Here is a 17,199-nt window from a genome sequence, read left to right as displayed (position 1 = left end):
TGCGGCACTCCCTCAGTACTGACCCTCCGACAGTGCGGCACTCCCTCAGTACTGACCCTCCGACAGTGCGGCACTCCCTCAGTACTGACCCTCCGACAGTGCGGCACTCCCTCAGTACTGACCCTCCGACAGTGCGGCACTCCCTCAGTACTGACCCTCCGACAGTGCGGCACTCCCTCAGTACTGACCCTCCGACAGTGCGGCACTCCCTCAGTACTGATCCTCCGACAGTGCGGCACTCCCTCAGTACTGACCCTCCGACAGTGCGGCACTCCCTCAGTACTGACCCTCCGACAGTGCGGCACTCCCTCAGTACTGACCCTCCGACAGTGCGGCACTCCCTCAGTACTGACCCTCCGACAGTGCGGCACTCCCTCAGTACTGACCCTCCGACAGTGCGGCACTCCCTCAGTACTGACCCTCCGACAGTGCGGCACTCCCTCAGTACTGACCCTCCGACAGTGCGGCACTCCCTCAGTACTGACCCTCCGACAGAGCGGCACTCCCTCAGTACTGACCCTCCGACAGTGCGGCACTCCCTCAGTACTGACCCTCCGACAGTGCGGCACTCCCTCAGTACTGACCCTCCGACAGTGCGGCACTCCCTCAGTACTGACCCTCCGACAGTGCGGCACTCCCTCAGTACTGACCCTCCGACAGTGCGGCACTCCCTCAGTACTGATCCTCCGACAGTGCGGCACTCCCTCAGTACTGACCCTCCGACAGTGCGGCACTCCCTCAGTACTGACCCTCCGACAGTGCGGCACTCCCTCAGTACTGACCCTCCGACAGTGCGGCACTCCCTCAGTACTGACCCTCCGACAGTGCGGCACTCCCTCAGTACTGACCCTCCGACAGTGCGGCACTCCCTCAGTACTGACCCTCCGACAGTGCGGCACTCCCTCAGTACTGACCCTCCGACAGTGCGGCACTCCCTCAGTACTGACCCTCCGACAGTGCGGCACTCCCTCAGTACTGACCCTCCGACAGTGCGGCACTCCCTCAGTACTGACCCTCCGACAGTGCGGCACTCCCTCAGTACTGACCCTCCGACAGTGCGGCACTCCCCCAGTACTGACCCTCCGACAGTGCGGCACTCCCCCAGTACTGACCCTCCGACAGTGCGGCACTCCCCCAGTACTGACCCTCCGACAGTGCGGCACTCCCCCAGTACTGACCCTCCGACAGTGCGGCACTCCCTCAGTACTGACCCTCCGACAGTGCGGCACTCCCTCAGTACTGACCCTCCGACAGTGCGGCACTCCCTCAGTACTGACCCTCCGACAGTGCGGCACTCCCTCAGTACTGACCCTCCGACAGTGCGGCACTCCCTCAGTACTGACCCTCCGACAGTGCGGCACTCCCGCAGTACTGACCCTCTGACAGTGCGGCACTCCCGCACTGCAGTGGAGTGTTTGCTGGGTTTATGGACTCCAATCTCGAACTTGAACATGAAACCTTCTGACTTGGGCAGGTTCCTATGGACTGTGGTAGGCTGATAAATCTATATTGGCTCATAAAACAATGCATCATGGCCACAGCTGTGTTCTTGGTCTTGCTCAAGATTGATTCTACTATGAGACATAGCAGATTCACAGTTTCCTGTGCCTAGGTTTAGGTGTGGCCTGGATTGAGAAATGAGAAATTCATTGGAATTTACTGAGCAGCTGGGCAGAATCTATCAGGCAATGTTATAGGTGTGTCTTATCCTGGCCATTAGTTAGCCCATCTCGGTAGTGATGATTGTATACTTTAACCCTTTGAATCCCCCAAATCTTGACAGTCTCAAGTGTTGAGTTTGTTTTACTTTTGACTGCATTTGTGAGAGGGACATTAACAGTCGGCAGTACCTTGGCTGCTGAAGCAGAGCACTGACCCTGCTGTCTCCGACAGACATACCCACTGCCTGTGCCTACTCGACCACACGTATAAAACTGTCTCATCTCAGATCCCAGCTGCACACTCACTTCCTGATCTGAGGCATGGCACATGACTGTGGAGCTTGCAGTAATTATCCCAGGGCAGAGAGAGAATTAGACCATGCTCCCTGCCCAGATCATGAGATTGATCTACCTGTCAGTGGCCCCACTCACTCTGCCCGCACCCCTCCCCCCCCTCGCTTCGCCCCCCCCCCCCCCCCCCCCCCCCCCCCCCACCCTCGCTCGCTCTGCCCGGCTCTCGCCCCCCTCGCTTTCATGCTCTTTTCAGACTGTAAAGGTACAGGTTTGGATTGTTCTTTGTTAGGCACCAAAGATTTTGTGCACATATGTTAGTCATTCAGGTATTTCACGTTGAGGAGATGTGACAGAAATGTGTTCTGGGAAGGTCAGGTGAATCATGCAGCACCTCTAGTAGTTTTGTTATTTTGTTAACAGCACAAGTCTGAACAGGACTGATTGCCAAACTGAGCACGCTACAGCTCCCTACCTTGTTCTAACCGAATGCCTGTGGTATTACAGGTGACACGGTTGTAAAAGCAGAGAGAGCTGCAGTCCTCCGAGAGCTTGTTAATTGCAACAGAAAACTGACTTCAGCATTCTGATAGGGTCTGGGTTTAGTCGGTCTGTTCTTTTTGCTGTGTGGCAAAGTTTATTTCCTGTCCTTCCCCCGGGTGTTGACTCTTCTCTGGGCCCGAAACCCTCAAGTGGTTTTCAGTAACTTGCCCAGATGAGCACATCTGAACTCTGAGGCTAAGTGGTTGTGTAGATGTGCTTCAATCTTGGTGGAAGTACCATAACCACATACAGTGCTAGCCACAGTCTCCACACTCTCAGGTTCAAACCCCTCTCTCCCTCTGTATCAATGCTACTGAGGCCCATTGTTGCAGCCTTGTGTCACTCTGACAAACCAGGAGTCAACTATGGACTTGCTTGCTCAATGTGCACAGGACATCACTAAACTCTCGTCCAAAATGTTTATTTCAGATTATTCCCTCAATAAGACTGGTTTCCATGCAGAACAGTCATTTCCACTTTAACTTGGATCTTGAACTTTACACTGCCACATTTTAAACAACTACTGTCCCCATCAAACACTCCCAGGACAGCTACAACACAGGGTTAGATACAGAGTAAAGCTCCCTCTACACCGTCCCCGTCAAACACTCCCAGGACAGGTACAGCACGGGGTTAGATACAGAGTAAAGCTCCCTCTACACTGTCCCCATCAAACACTCCCAGGACAGGTACAGCACGGGGTTAGATACAGAGTAAAGCTCCCTCTACACTGTCCCCATCAAACACTCCCAGGACAGGTACAGCTCATTTGGACCGTTCTATTCCATGCTGCATTGTTGGAACGTTCCATGTTGGACTATTGCAGCCAGAGATTGGAATTCTGGTGGTGATCAGTGCTCGGTAGTTGATGATGTTGTAGATCAGCACATATTCCAGTCCCGCCAAAGCGCAATGGAGATCCAACTCTGGCTGACATGTGGAATATGGGGTATATTTTGTCCCAATCCAGTTGTCAGTAAATGTTTGTCTCTGGTACTGAGCTCTGTGTAAGTGTAGCAGGCAGTCATCGCTCCTTAGAGTCTGTCATTGGGATTGAGTGAGTCCTCGTCAGGATGTTTCTTCTATAATTTTTATTGAGCTGAAATCAAGAGACACTTGGTGGGATTTTGCGCACCTGCCCTCTGCCGAGATCTCCGGTCCCACCACAAGTCAGGGGGCTTCTGGCTGGGACTCTGCCTCCCCCACAGCAGGGCTGGAGAATCCCCGCCACCCTCTCTGCTCATTCTTTAAGTTCCTTGTTAAAGTTTAACAAAATAAATTCAAGGGGAATTTACAAGAAACGTAACTTCTACTTGCTCAAACTTTTTACTTCAGTGATTCGAAGAATTTCACCTCCAAACCTAGAATGTGAAAATGAAGATTGACATACATTAATATAGCACCTTCCACCACACCAGATCCTCCCAAAGTGTTTTCAGCCATTGAATGACTTTTGAAGTGTAGTCACTGTCCAAATGTAGGAAACACAGCAACTAATTTGTGCACAGCAAGCTCCCATAAACAGTATTGTGATAATGACCAGAAAATCTGGTTTTGTGACGTTCATCAAGGGATAAATATTGCACTCAGTTCAGCCCCTCTGACAGTGAGACACAGCTGTGCAGCACCTTTGGGTGTTTTAATCATGTTAAAAGCACTTTATAAAGAGAACACTGCTGTTTCCTCATTCCCTTTACTGCCAGTCAGTAGACTGGCTGATTTTGTTGGCAGTGATTGTGGGGAGGAATGGGGTAAGTGTGATGGGATCCTTGCATTTGTTCCCTGGGGATGGAGAGCTGCATGTCTCCCTACTGGGTATGAGCTCAGTCTGAGGGTCCCCTCACATTCTAACAGCATGCTTGGTACGAGCGTTCTAAATATAACCAAACAGTGATTTGCTTTCTTGACCTTGTACAGTTAGAATATGGAATGTAACTGGGAGTGTCAGGATTACAGGCGCTGTGTAAATACTGTCTGGGAGAAATATTATTTTGATGTGACTGGGCAGGGTGGGTGCAGGCTGCAGACCCAAGTCAGAGATGGCGTGGGGTGGGGTTGTTCGGTGAATACAGTCCAGAGATTGATGGGGGGTGTCAGGGGCAATGTGTGCAGCCCAGACACTCGGGAACGCCAGCGAGTGTTGTGGGGGGCAGCAACTGCGGTCCCTAGATGGGGGTTGCGGGGATGTACTGCAGACTTGTTACAGGATTGTGGCTGAGTTTTGAGAGATGTCAATACTGTGTGCTGCTTGACTTGCTGAACTAAAGACCGATGTCCATTACAGTATCACAGAATCTTTCCAGTGCAGAAGGAGGCATTCAGCCCATCAAGTCTGCACTCTAAAACAAAAATAACAATAAAAATACCTGGAAAAACTCAGCAGGTCCGGCAGCATCTGCGGAGAGGAACACAGTTAACGTTTCGAGTCCGTATGACTCTTCAACAGAACTAAGTAAAAATAGAAAATAGGTGAAATATAAACTAGTTTAAGTGGAGGTGGGACAAGTAGAGCTGGATAGTGGGCCAGTGATAGATGGAGATAGACAAAAGATGTCACAGACAAAAGGACAAAGAGGTGTTGAAGGTGGTGATAATATCTAAGGAATGTGCTAATTAAGGGTAGAAAGTAGGACGAGCAAGGTACAGATAGACCTAGTGGGTTGAGGTGGGGTGAAGGAATCGAAATAGGCTAAAAGGTAGAGATAAAACAATGGATGGAAATACATTTAAAAATAATGGAAATAGGTGGGAAAAGAAAAATCTATATAAATTATTGGTAAAAAAAAGGGGGGGATCGGAAAGGGGGACAGACATGTGGGCATGAGAGCAGGGTGGAGTGTTAAAATGGCAAGCGACAGGGAGGTCTGGGTAATACTTGCGGACAGACCGCAGGTGTTCTGCAAAGTGGTCACCTAGTCTGCGTTTGGTCTCTCCAATGACGAGGAAACCTCATTGGGAGCAGCGCATGCTGTAGACTAAATTGAGAGAAGTGCAAGTGAAATGCTGCTTCACTTGAAAGGAGTGTTTGGGCCCTTGGACGGTGAGGAGGGGGGAAGTAAAGGGGCAGGTGTTGCACCTTCTGCGGTTGCATGGGAAGGTGCTGTGGGAGGGGGTTGAGCTGTAGGGGGTGATGGAGCAGTGGACCAGGGTATCCTGGAGGGAACGATCCCTGCGGAATGCCGCCGGGGGTGGGGGGGGTGGTGAAGGGAAGATGTGTTTGGTGGTGGCATCATGCTGGAGTTGACAGAGGATGATCCTTTGAATACGGAGGCTGGTGGAGTGATAAGTGAGGACAAGGGGGACCCTATCATGATTCTGGGAGGGAGAGGAAGGTGTGAGGGCGGATACGCGGGAGAGTCTGCACTCTAGTCCCGCTCCCCTGCCTTATCCCCGTAACCTTGCACATTCTCTCTCTTCAGGTAGCAATCCAATTCCCTTTTGAATACCTCGATCGAACCTGCCTCCACCACCCTTTCAGGAAGTTTGTTCCAGACTCCAAAAATTTTTCCTCACATCAAATTTACTCCTTCTGCCAATTATTTTGAATCTGTGCCCTCTAGTTCTTGATGCTCTCTTGAGTGGGAACAGGTTCCCACTAGTTACCCTGTCCATACCCCTCAGGATCTTGAATACCTCTATCAAGACTCCTCTCAGCCACCTTTTCTCCAAGGGAGAATGTTTTCAAAATTTCACCCCTTATTTTATATTGTCTGCCCATGTTTTTCCTTCCTAAATGTCTTCTTTTGCACTATCACTGACCCAGTCTACTTTCAGGTAATTAAAGTCCCCCATTATAACTACTCTATAAGCTTGAATCTCTCCCTAATTTCCCTGCAGATTTGTTCTTCTATGTCCTTCTCTCTATTTGGCTGTCAAGATACTACACCGAGCAATGTAATTGGACCCTTTTTGTTCCTTAGCTTGAGCCGAATTGATTCTGCCCTTGAACCCTCTGGGACATCCTCTTTCTCCAGCACTGCAATGCTCTCCTTAACCAATACCACCATACCTCCTTTCCTATCTCTTCTGCACACCTTGTGCCCAAGAATATTTAACACTCAGTTCTGCCCTTCCTTGAGCTAGGTCTCTGTTATCGCCACAACGTCATATTTCCACATGGCAATCTGCGCCTGTGACTCCCCAAGAGAAAAGAAGGTTTGTAGTGGAGGTCCCCGGGGTTCGGTGTTGGGACCCTTGCTTTTCCTGATATATATTAATGATCTAGATCTTGGTGTGCAGGGGACAATTTTAAAGTTTACGGAGGATATGAAGCTTGGGAGTGTTGTCAACTGTGAGGAGGATGGTGTGGAATTTCAAGAGGACATGGACAAGTTGGTGGAGTGGGCAGATAGGTGGCAGATGAAGTTCAATGTGGAGAAGTGTGTGAGATGATGCATTTTGATAGGAAGAACATGGTCAGACAATGTAAAATAAGATGTGAAATTTTGAAGGGGATACAGGAGCAGAAAGACTTGGGTGTAAATGTGCATAGATCATTGAAGGTGGCAGGACAGGTGGAGAGTGCAGTTGATAAAGCATACAGTATCCTGGGCTTTATTATTAGGGGCATAGAGTACAAGAGCAGGGAGGCTATGCTGAATTTATATATGACACTAGTTAGACCTTAGCTGGAATATTGTGTACAGTTCTGGGCGCCACTTTATAGGAAGGATGTGAGCATATTGGAGAGAGTGCAGAAGAGGTTTATAAGAATGGTTCCAGGGATGAGAAACTTCATTTATGAGGATAGATTGGAGAGATTGGGACTGTTCCCCTTGGAGAGAAGGCCAAGAGGATATTTGATAGAGATGTTCAAAATCACAAGGGGGCTGGACAGAGTAGATAGGGAGAAGCTGTTGCCACTCGTAAAAGGCTCAAGATCAAGAGGGCACAGATTTAAAATAATTTGCAAAAGAAGCAAATGTGATGTGAGAAAAAACTTTTTCACACAACGAATGGTTCAGGTCTGGAATGCACTGCCTGGAAGTGTGGTGGAGGAAGGTTCGTTCGAGGCATTCAAGAGGGCATTAGATGATTGTTTCTGTTCAAACAATGTGCAAGGGTATGGGGAAAAGGCAGGGCAATGGCACTAGGTCATAATGCTCATATGGAGAGCTGGTGCAGACACAATGGGCTGAATGGCCTCCTTCTGAACCATTAAAATTCTGTGAAAAGAGTCCCAACCTCTCTATCTAATCTATCCTCATAGCTACAGTCTTTTATCGTTGGAATCATTCTTGTAAATCTCCTCTGTACTCTCTCCGATGCCTTCACATCCTTCCTCAAGTTTGGTGCCCAGGACTGGATGCAGTACTCCAGATGAGGCTTAGCTAGTGTCTTATACAAGTTCAACATGACCTTGTTATTCTTGTACTCAATGCCCCTGTTAATAAAGCCGAAGATACAATATGCTTTATTAACTGCTCTCTCAACATGTCGTGCCACCTTCAATGACCTATGTATGTAAACACCAAGGTCTCTCTGTTCTTGCACCTTCTTTAGAGTCTCTGCTTTTATTTTATACTGTCTCACCATATTTTGCCAAAATGGATCATCTCTCACTTCTCTGCATTGAACTTCATCTCCCACTTGTCTGCCCAGTCCACCAACATGTCTATGTCCTTTTGAAGTTCAAGACTATCCCCATCACAGTTGACAACATTTCCAATCTTTATATCATCCACAAATTTTGAATCACACCCTGCACACCACAGTCCAGGTCATTAATATGTATCAGGAAGAGCAAGGATCCCAACACTGACTCCTGAGTAACTCAACTACAAACCTTCATCCAATCGGAAAAACAACCATTTATCACTGCTCTGTTTCCTGTCACTCAGCCAATTTCGTACCCGAGTGCCCACTTTTATTACATGAGCTAGAATTTTGCTCACAAGTCTGTTGTGTGGCACTGAATGAAATGCCTTTTGAAAATTCATATACACATCAACAACATTGCCCTTATCAACCTTTTCTGTTACCTCCTCAAAGAAACTCCAAGTTAGTTAAATATGATTTTCCCTTGAAGAATTCATGCTGACTTTCCTTAATTATCCTGCACTCGTCTAAGTGACTATTGATTTTATCCTGTACTATAGTTTCCAGAAGTTTCCTTGCCACTGAGATCAAACTGACTGGTCTGTAGTTGCCAGCTTTATCCTTGCACCCCTTTTTGAACAAGGGTGTAACATTCACAATTCTCCAGTCCTCTGGCACTTCCCTTGTGTCTAAGGAAGACTGGAAGATTATCCCCAGTGCCTCTGCAATTTCCACTCTCAAATCCCTCAGTACCCTTGGATGCATCTCATTCAGTCCTGTTATCTTATCTATTTTAAGTAAAAATAGTCTTTCCAACACCACCTTCCTCTCAATTGTAAGTTCTTCTGGTGTACCAGTTACCCCTCTCTCACCTCAGCCTGGGTAGCATCATCTTCCTTTGTAAAGACAGATGCAAAGTACTTGGTCAACAACTCCGCTATTTCTCCAGCCTCCACATGCAAGTCCCCTTTTTTGTATCTAATCAGCCCTACTCTTTCTTTTACCACCCTTTTATTATTTACATGCTAATAGAAGACCCTGGGTTTCCCTTTTATGTTCGCTGCCAGCCTCTTTTCATGCTCTCTCCTTGCTTTTCTTATTAGTTTTTTCACATCCCCTCTGGCCCTTCTATATTCAGCCTGATTCTCCATTGTATTTCCTACCTGACATCTATCGTATGCGCACTTCTTCCTTTTCATCTTTACCTCTACCTCTCTCATAATCCAGGGTGCTCTGGGTTTATTTGTCCTACCTTTCCCCTTCAAGGGAATATACCTTGATGTTGCCTGCAATACTTTTTGATTGAAGGTGGCCCATCGTTCACAGAATCACACAGTGCAGAAGAGGCCCTTCTGCCCATCGAGTCTGCACCGATATGTGAGAAACATCTGACCTACCTACCTAATCCCATTTACCAGTGCTTGGCCCATTGTCTTGAATGTTATGATGTGCCAAGTGCTCATCCAGGTACTTTTTAAAGGATGTGAGGCAACCCGCCTCCACCACCCTCCCAGGCAGCGCATTCCAGACTGTCACCACCCTCTGGGTAAAAAAGTTTTTCCTCACATCCCCCCTAAACCTCCTGCCCCTCACCTTGAACTAATGTGCAGCCACCATCTTTTCTGCCAACATTTGTTTCTTAGATGTGTTCTCATCCCATCGAAGTTGGCTTTCACCCAATTAATTATCCCTCTAGATTGTTCCCTGTCCTTTTCCACGATTAACCTAAATCTTATTAAAATATATTTGGATTACTTGTTGAACTTTTGTTCAATTATTGGTTCTGATTTTCCCTCAAGTAATGAGATTTTAACTAAAACAAAAACAAAAGCAAAAATACCTGGAAAATCTCAGCAGGTCCGGCAGTATCTGTGGAGAGGAGCACAGCTAACGTTTCGAGTCCTCATAACCCTGTTGAAGAGTCATCCGGACTCGAAACGTTAACTGTGTTCTTCTCCACCGATGCTGCCAGACCTGCTGAGTTGTTCCAGGTATTTTTGTTTTTGTGTTGGATTTCAAGCATCCACAGTTCTTTGCTTTTATAATAATGAGATTAACTTGCTACTGTCCATGGGAGGGAGATAGTGTAGTGGTAATGTCACTGGGCTAGACAATGGGATATGGGTTCAAATCCCATCATGGCAGCTGGTGGCATTTAAATTCAATTGATAAAATCTGGAATATAAAGCTTGTCTTGGTAATCATGACCATTTATCATTGTTGTAAAAACCCATCTGGTTCACTAATGTCCTTTAGGGAATGAAATCTGCCGTCCTTACCTGGTCTGGCCTACATGTGGCTCCAGACCCACAGCAACGTGGTTGACTCTTAACTGACCTGAAATGACCACTAGCAGGTCACTCACTTCGGGATAGGCAACAAATAACTGGCTTTGTCAGCGATGCTTACATCCCATGAAAGAATAAAGAAAAAGAAATGCGCAAGCGGTGCAGGAACTTCAGGCAAGGGACAGATTCTTGGTTAAATATGGAAATCGAAAATTGCAGTTTGAGCTGTGTCACTTTGCTCTAAACTTCACAAAGACGGAATCTCACTACCTGTCTCAGGATTGAATGGCAGAGAATGGTGTGAAGTTACCGTTGTAGCAATAATATAAACTATTATTAAACTAATATAAATTAAACTTATCACAGAAAATTAAATCTTGACCTTTTCAGTCTAAATACTCTTTTTAATGACCCAATAGCTAGTAATTGCTATCAATCAATCTCTCTGGCACTGAAGATTAACAACTGAATGTGTGGAATCTCATTTCTTCAAATCTATTGCAGATTTTAAAAATGTCAAATTTAAAATGGTTTGTTTTTCACTTTTTTTCTCTCTCAATCTAATCTTTCTTCCCTTCACTGTATTTTTTCTATACCTGATTTGCCATTGAATTCACCCTGTTTATTTACATTTGCTTCACCGTCTTTGTGATGTTAATTTCACAATCCTTCAGTCTGATTGGTTAAGATGCTCCGTTCACTCTGGTCCCAGATGACCCCTCTCTCTCTGTTCACTCTGATCCTAGATGACCCCTCTCTCCCAGAAGACCCATCTCTCTCTGTTCACTCTGGTCCCAGATGACCCCTCTCTCTCTGTTCACTCAGGTCCCAGATGGCCCCTCTCTCTCTCTGTTCCCTCAGGTCCTAGATGACCCCTCTCTCTCTGTTCACTCTGGTCCCAGATGACCCCTCTCTCACTGTTCACTCTGGTCCCAGACGACTCCTCTCTCACTGTTCACTCTGGTCACAGACGACTCCTCTCTGTTCACTCTGGTCCCAGATGACCCCTCCCTCTTTGTTCACTCAGGTCCCAGATGACTCCTCTCTCACTGTTCACTCTGGTCCCAGATGACCCCTCTCTCACTGTTCACTCTGGTCCCAGATGACTACTCTCTCTCTGTTCACTCTGGTCCCAGATGACCCCTCTCTCTCTGTTCACTCAGTTCCCAGATGACCCCTCTCTCTCTGTTCACTCAGTTCCCAGATGACCCCTCTCTCTCTGTTCACTCAGTTCCCAGATGACCCCTCTCTCACTGTTCACTCAGTTCCCAGATGACTCCTCTCTCACTGTTCACTCTGGTCCCAGACGACTCCTCTCTCACTGTTCACTCTGGTCACAGACGACTCCTCTCTGTTCACTCTGGTCCCAGATGACCCCTCCCTCTTTGTTCACTCAGGTCCCAGATGACTCCTCTCTCACTGTTCACTCTGGTCCCAGATGACTACTCTCTCTCTGTTCACTCTGGTCCCAGATGACCCCTCTCTCTCTGTTCACTCAGTTCCCAGATGACCCCTCTCTCTCTGTTCACTCAGTTCCCAGATGACCCCTCTCTCTCTGTTCACTCAGTTCCCAGATGACCCCTCTCTCACTGTTCACTCAGTTCCCAGATGACTCCTCTCTCACTGTTCACTCTGGTCCCAGACGACTCCTCTCTCACTGTTCACTCTGGTCACAGACGACTCCTCTCTCTCTGTTCACTCTGGTCCCAGATGACCCCTCTCTCACTGTTCACTCAGGTCCCAGATGACTCCTCTCTCTCTGTTCACTCTGGTCCCAGATGACTCCTCTCTCTCTGTTCACTCTGGTCACAGATGACCCCTCTCCACTGTGATATTATCAGGTCATACTTCATATAACTTGCCATGCAAAAATTTAAAAACCAAACTTTGCGCGGGCAAGTCTAACTAATGATTGACGTTCAATGACCTGCTGCAGCAAATCTGACCCGTTATTTCATGGAATTGGGGACCCTGGTTTTCCAATTTAACCAACTAAACCTAACTGGACAGAACAATCACACTGTTTAACATGAGTACAATGGAGTGAATGAAAATGTGGAATTGTTGCAGAGGTTAAGTTTATGCTTGACACTGAAAGGTGCTATGGGTGGCTGATGGCTTCAGTAGAGGCCATGATTCCTTCATTTGGATGAACTAATCAAAGTGCATAGCTTACTGACAGCAAAACCCTGAGCGCTTTGTTTAGGGTGGAGAGCGCACACTCTTATCTGGAAAGGAAGTTGTTTGCTTTCAATGTAGCATCGTAAGGAGGTTGTAACTGAAGAGGATGCAGCAAAGAAAAACTCACTAAAATCACGGCGCAGGCGATGTAAAAGAGCAGAAGAACATAAAATAGAATAAACATGGAATCTCACAGCACAGAAGAGAGCATTTAGCTTATTGTGTCTGTGCTGGCTCTTTGAAAGAGATGTCCAAATAGTCCTGGCCCCCTGCTCTTTCCCCAAAGCCCTGCAAATTTCTCCTTTTCCAATCTTTATCTGATTCTTTTTCGGAAGTTTCTATTGAATCTGCTTCCACTGCCTTTCTGGGCAGTGCCTTACAGCTAGCTCACTTTGTGTAAAATAAAAAGTTCTCATGTTGCCTCTGATAATCTGTCTCTCTGCTTACCAACCCTCCTACCACTGGAAACAGTTTCTCCTCATTTACTCTATTAAAACAATTAATAGTTTTGAACGCCCCTATCAAATCTCCCCATAACCTTCTCTGCTTTAATGAGAACAATTCCAGTTTCTCCAGCCTCTCTGCATAACTGAAGTCCCTCACTCTTGGGACTATTCTAGTAAATCTCCTCCTCACTCTCTCTCCATGGCCTTGACACCCTTCCAAAGTGTGTTGCCCAGAACTGGACCCAATACTCCAGCTGGGGTCTAACCAAGTGTTTTTTAAAAGTTTAGCTTCATTTCCTTGCTTTTGTCCTTTCTGCCTCTGTTTATAAAGCCAAGGATCCTGTTTGCCTTAGTAACAGCCTTCTCAATTGCCTTGTCATCTTGGGAAATGTATCCCAGTCCCATTGTCCTGATGTTGCTGACCTGTAGCTGTCTAACTCCAAGGAGTAGTTTGCCCATATACCTCCTCCCAGTGAATTTAGATGTGATATTCAACTGTGGAAATATTAGATGAACTGTGATGCCACATGTGCTTGAATAGTCTGCCTTGGCACACAACTGATTGTAATGACACGTCATTTCCATCGAAAACAGTTGAATTTATAAAGTGCGTTTCATGTCTTCATGACATCCTAAAGCGCTTTCCAGCCAACAAAGTAGGTTTGAAGTAGGCAAAATGGCAGCCAATTTGCACATAGTAGAATTTCACAAACAGCAAAGTGGTAATGACCAGATAATCGGTGTTTGTGATGTTGATTGAGTTATCTGATAAATATTGGCCAGAACACCGGGAAGAACTCCCCTCTTCTTTGAAGAGCGCTGGGATCTTTTACATTTACCTGAGAGGACAGCCGGGACCTCAGTTTAACGTTTTAATGGTTGAAGGGGAGCTGCACTGCTGTCATCCTCCAGATATTCAAGTTCATGAGTGCAGTGATACAGATGTTGAAGACCCTATGACACGATTGGAAGATTATTTCAGTTTTCTGGACAATGTTCCTCCCTCAAAAACCAGATTAACCGAGACCCTGTTTGCAGCGGTTTTGGAGGAATTGATAGTATAAACTGATGGTATAGATTGACTCCTGATTACTGGGAGTCACTGTGCTGCAAAGTGTAGTTGGTTGTGTGAAGGTTTCCTGAGATGTTTTGATGTGATAAGTTGGAATGGAAATTTTAATTTTAGCCCTGTTAAAACAGTCTTGTTAAACAAACAACTTGCTTACCTCATACATACTCTGTGCATAAGGTCTTTGTGACCTTAGCTTTGCAGAAGGTACCTGGTGATGTGAGCAGTTCAGTTTGTCTGATCACATCGAGGAAACGGAGTCTGCAATAGATAATTGGAGATTTGTGAAGTGCTCAGTCTGAGGAGAGCTGCTGAATGCACAGAGTATCTCAGTAGCTGCGCTCTGAGAGCTGAACTTGGAGTAGCATTCCTCTCCAGAGCAATCCTGGATTCTAATCAACCAGTTAGGGTGGTTTATAAATGGAATAACAGACACTTACCAGTGAGGTACAGACTGAATCTAATTGAGGGGTTTGGAAGTGGGATTGGGGGGAAAGGTGTATGTGGTATAATTGGCTCTGGACGGGAATATTCAGCCAGGGTTTCTCTTCCTGTTCACTATCCAGTGAGCACTGTAAGGTAATGCACTGGCATCCAAGTCACCAGTCAACCCCCTGCCTTCATGTTTGAAGAATCAGTGACATTCACTATCCAGATTCACACTTGAGGAATGAGTGAGTAACTGCAGGCCCCTGGGGGCTTGTCTAGCTGGCTCTACATCTCTGAAGGGAGAAAGACCCTATCTCTGAACTGAATGATTTAAAGGTGAACACCCTCTGTCTTTTGAGACTTTGGTCAACTTCCTTGATCTTGGTTCTGTGCTGGTCTGTGTGGCTTTAACACTGTGTGTCACATTTATTGTCTTGTGGAGGCTGAGATTCACCTCCTAAAACTCTCAATTAAACCGGACTGCTGTAATGCAAAATCCTTGAAAGTTTTACTCTCCGCCCAGCAATCGCACACCAGCCTAGGTTGATAAATGGACTGTTTGCTCAAGGGAAATGGATTCAAGTTCTGACCCAGGATGCCAGCCAGCTGTCAGCTGTATAATTAATAATAGCCAGACTCTTTCACAGCCCCCATTCTCACCCCTGCCCTGGCAAAGATTCGATCCTGATTGTGAGTGATTGCCTGTAGACTAAATGACAAAATTGCTACCCGCACCTGTCTCAGAAAAGGTAACGTTCACAGGAGCATGCTACCCACACTGCTACCCGCACTGCTACCCGTACCCGCTACCCATACCCGCTACCCGCACCGCTACCCGCACCCGCTACCTGCACCCGCTACCCGCACCCGCTACCCGCACCTGCTACCCGCACGGCTACCCGTACCTGCACCCGCTACCCGCACCCGCTACCCGCACCCGCTACCCGCCACCCGCTACCCGCACTGCTACCCGCACCCGCTACCCGCACCCGCTACCCGCACCCGCTACCCGCACCCGCTACCCGCACCTGCTACCCGCACCTGCTACCCGCACCTGCTACCCGCACCCGCTACCCACACCTGCTACCTGTTACTCGCACCTGCTACCCGCACCTGCTACCTGCTACCCGCACCTGCTAGCCGCACCTGCTACCTGCTACCCGCACCTGCTAGCCGCACCTGCTACCTGCTACCCGCACCTGCTACCCGCACTGTTACCTGCACCTGCTACCCGCACCTGCTACCTGCTACCCGCACCTGCTACCTGCTACCCGCTACTCGCACCTGCTACCCGCATCTGTCTCAGAAAGGGTAACATGTTCTCAGGAACAGTTGGTTAAACAGCTTGATGGGCCTGTTCGGGGGGTGGGGGAACACTGATGGAATCCTCTTGGGCCCTGTGGTTTACTGGACAGGACACAGTGATTCCCAAACAGTGGGAATGTTGCCTTCCTTTGCTGCTTACCAATTGGTGCCTTTTCAGCCACACAAAGCGGAAGCTGCAGTGATTGAAGTGTGAAATGACTAGTTTACTGTGTGTCTGACTAGTAACTGCTTGGCATTGGACAACCTGTGTGGCTTTTTCTCTTCTCAATAGTGTCATTCATTCCTGCTAACCTGACTCTTTATAATATGCATATATACATATAAATTAGGAGCAGGAGTAGGCTACTTGGCCCATCGAGCCAGCTCTGCTATTCAGTAAGATCGTAGCTGATCTGATTGTAATCTCCTGCCTATCCCCGATAACCTTTCACCCCCCCCTTGTTTATCAAGAATCTTTCCACCTCTGCCTTAAAAATATTCAAAGACTTTGCTTCCACCACCTTTTCAGGAAGAGAGTTCCAAAGACTCAGGACCTTCTGAGAGAAAAAATTTATCCTCACCTCTGTCTTTACCCTTTTATTTTTAAACAGTGACCCTTAGTTCTAGATTCTCCCATAAGAGGAAACACCCTCTCCACATTTACCCTGACAATACCCCTCAGGATTTTAAAGATTTCAATCAAGTTGCCTCTTTCTCTCCTAAGCTCCAGCGGATACAAACCACCCCTTCCTCATAAGGCAACCTGCCCATTCCGGGTATGAGTTACCCACTGACGATCAATGTTTGGGTTAGACCAGAGCCGAGTGCTATGTGACAGGCTCCCCAATAATGAGAAGAGGGGGGGGGGCGCTGAAATCTGAGCTCCACTCCCTGCTCCCCCAACGCAAGGAAGTGATTGAGCTCCATGTAACCCACACTCCATGATGAGGATCAAACCAAACTTGCCGTAGTCAAACTGCCCTGTGCTTCTCATGGAGTTTAGCAAGTCATAGCTTTCAGTGAGTGAGGTTAGATGCACTGAAGTTTGGCAGACTGGTGGGATTATTTTATGGGCACTTTACTAAGGAGTATCTCTTCTACAGACTAAGTGGCAGACCAATCTTCTGAAACTCAGCAAATGGGGATGCTGTTGCTTGGTTTTGGGGATTTGCATGTTTTTCCGTCTCTCTTGTAAAATAATTGCTATATAAAATAAATAATATCTTACGGAGTGGTTAGTGTGGGGCGAGGAGTGAGTCACACTGGGCTTGGGGGAAGAGTACACATCACACTTGGCAGCTGCAATGAGACTGTTACTGTTCAGTTCTGGAGCATGGAATTAGAAGCAGATTTTGTGATCGTGCTCAGCTGTGGAGGATCGCAGTTCATGGACTCTTTAAATAAAAAGAAGCTATTCCATTTCTGCAGACATTTGATAGCTCAGCTTT

The 17,199-nt window shown here is 47.2% G+C and overlaps 1 protein-coding gene across 2 annotated transcripts in view; it reads left to right on the top strand.

The window, feature by feature from the left end:
- The window catches only part of mtss1 (MTSS I-BAR domain containing 1), a 178,918-nt gene that overhangs the window by 25,842 nt on the left and 135,877 nt on the right, over window positions 1–17,199 (top strand). The window lies entirely within an intron of this gene.

This window comes from Carcharodon carcharias, chromosome 14 (genome assembly GCF_017639515.1).
Source record: "Carcharodon carcharias isolate sCarCar2 chromosome 14, sCarCar2.pri, whole genome shotgun sequence".
In the NCBI taxonomy this organism is placed as follows: domain Eukaryota; kingdom Metazoa; phylum Chordata; class Chondrichthyes; order Lamniformes; family Lamnidae; genus Carcharodon; species Carcharodon carcharias.
The sequence above is the reverse complement of the archived record's forward strand: the minus strand, read 5'-3'. Positions and strand labels throughout refer to the sequence as shown.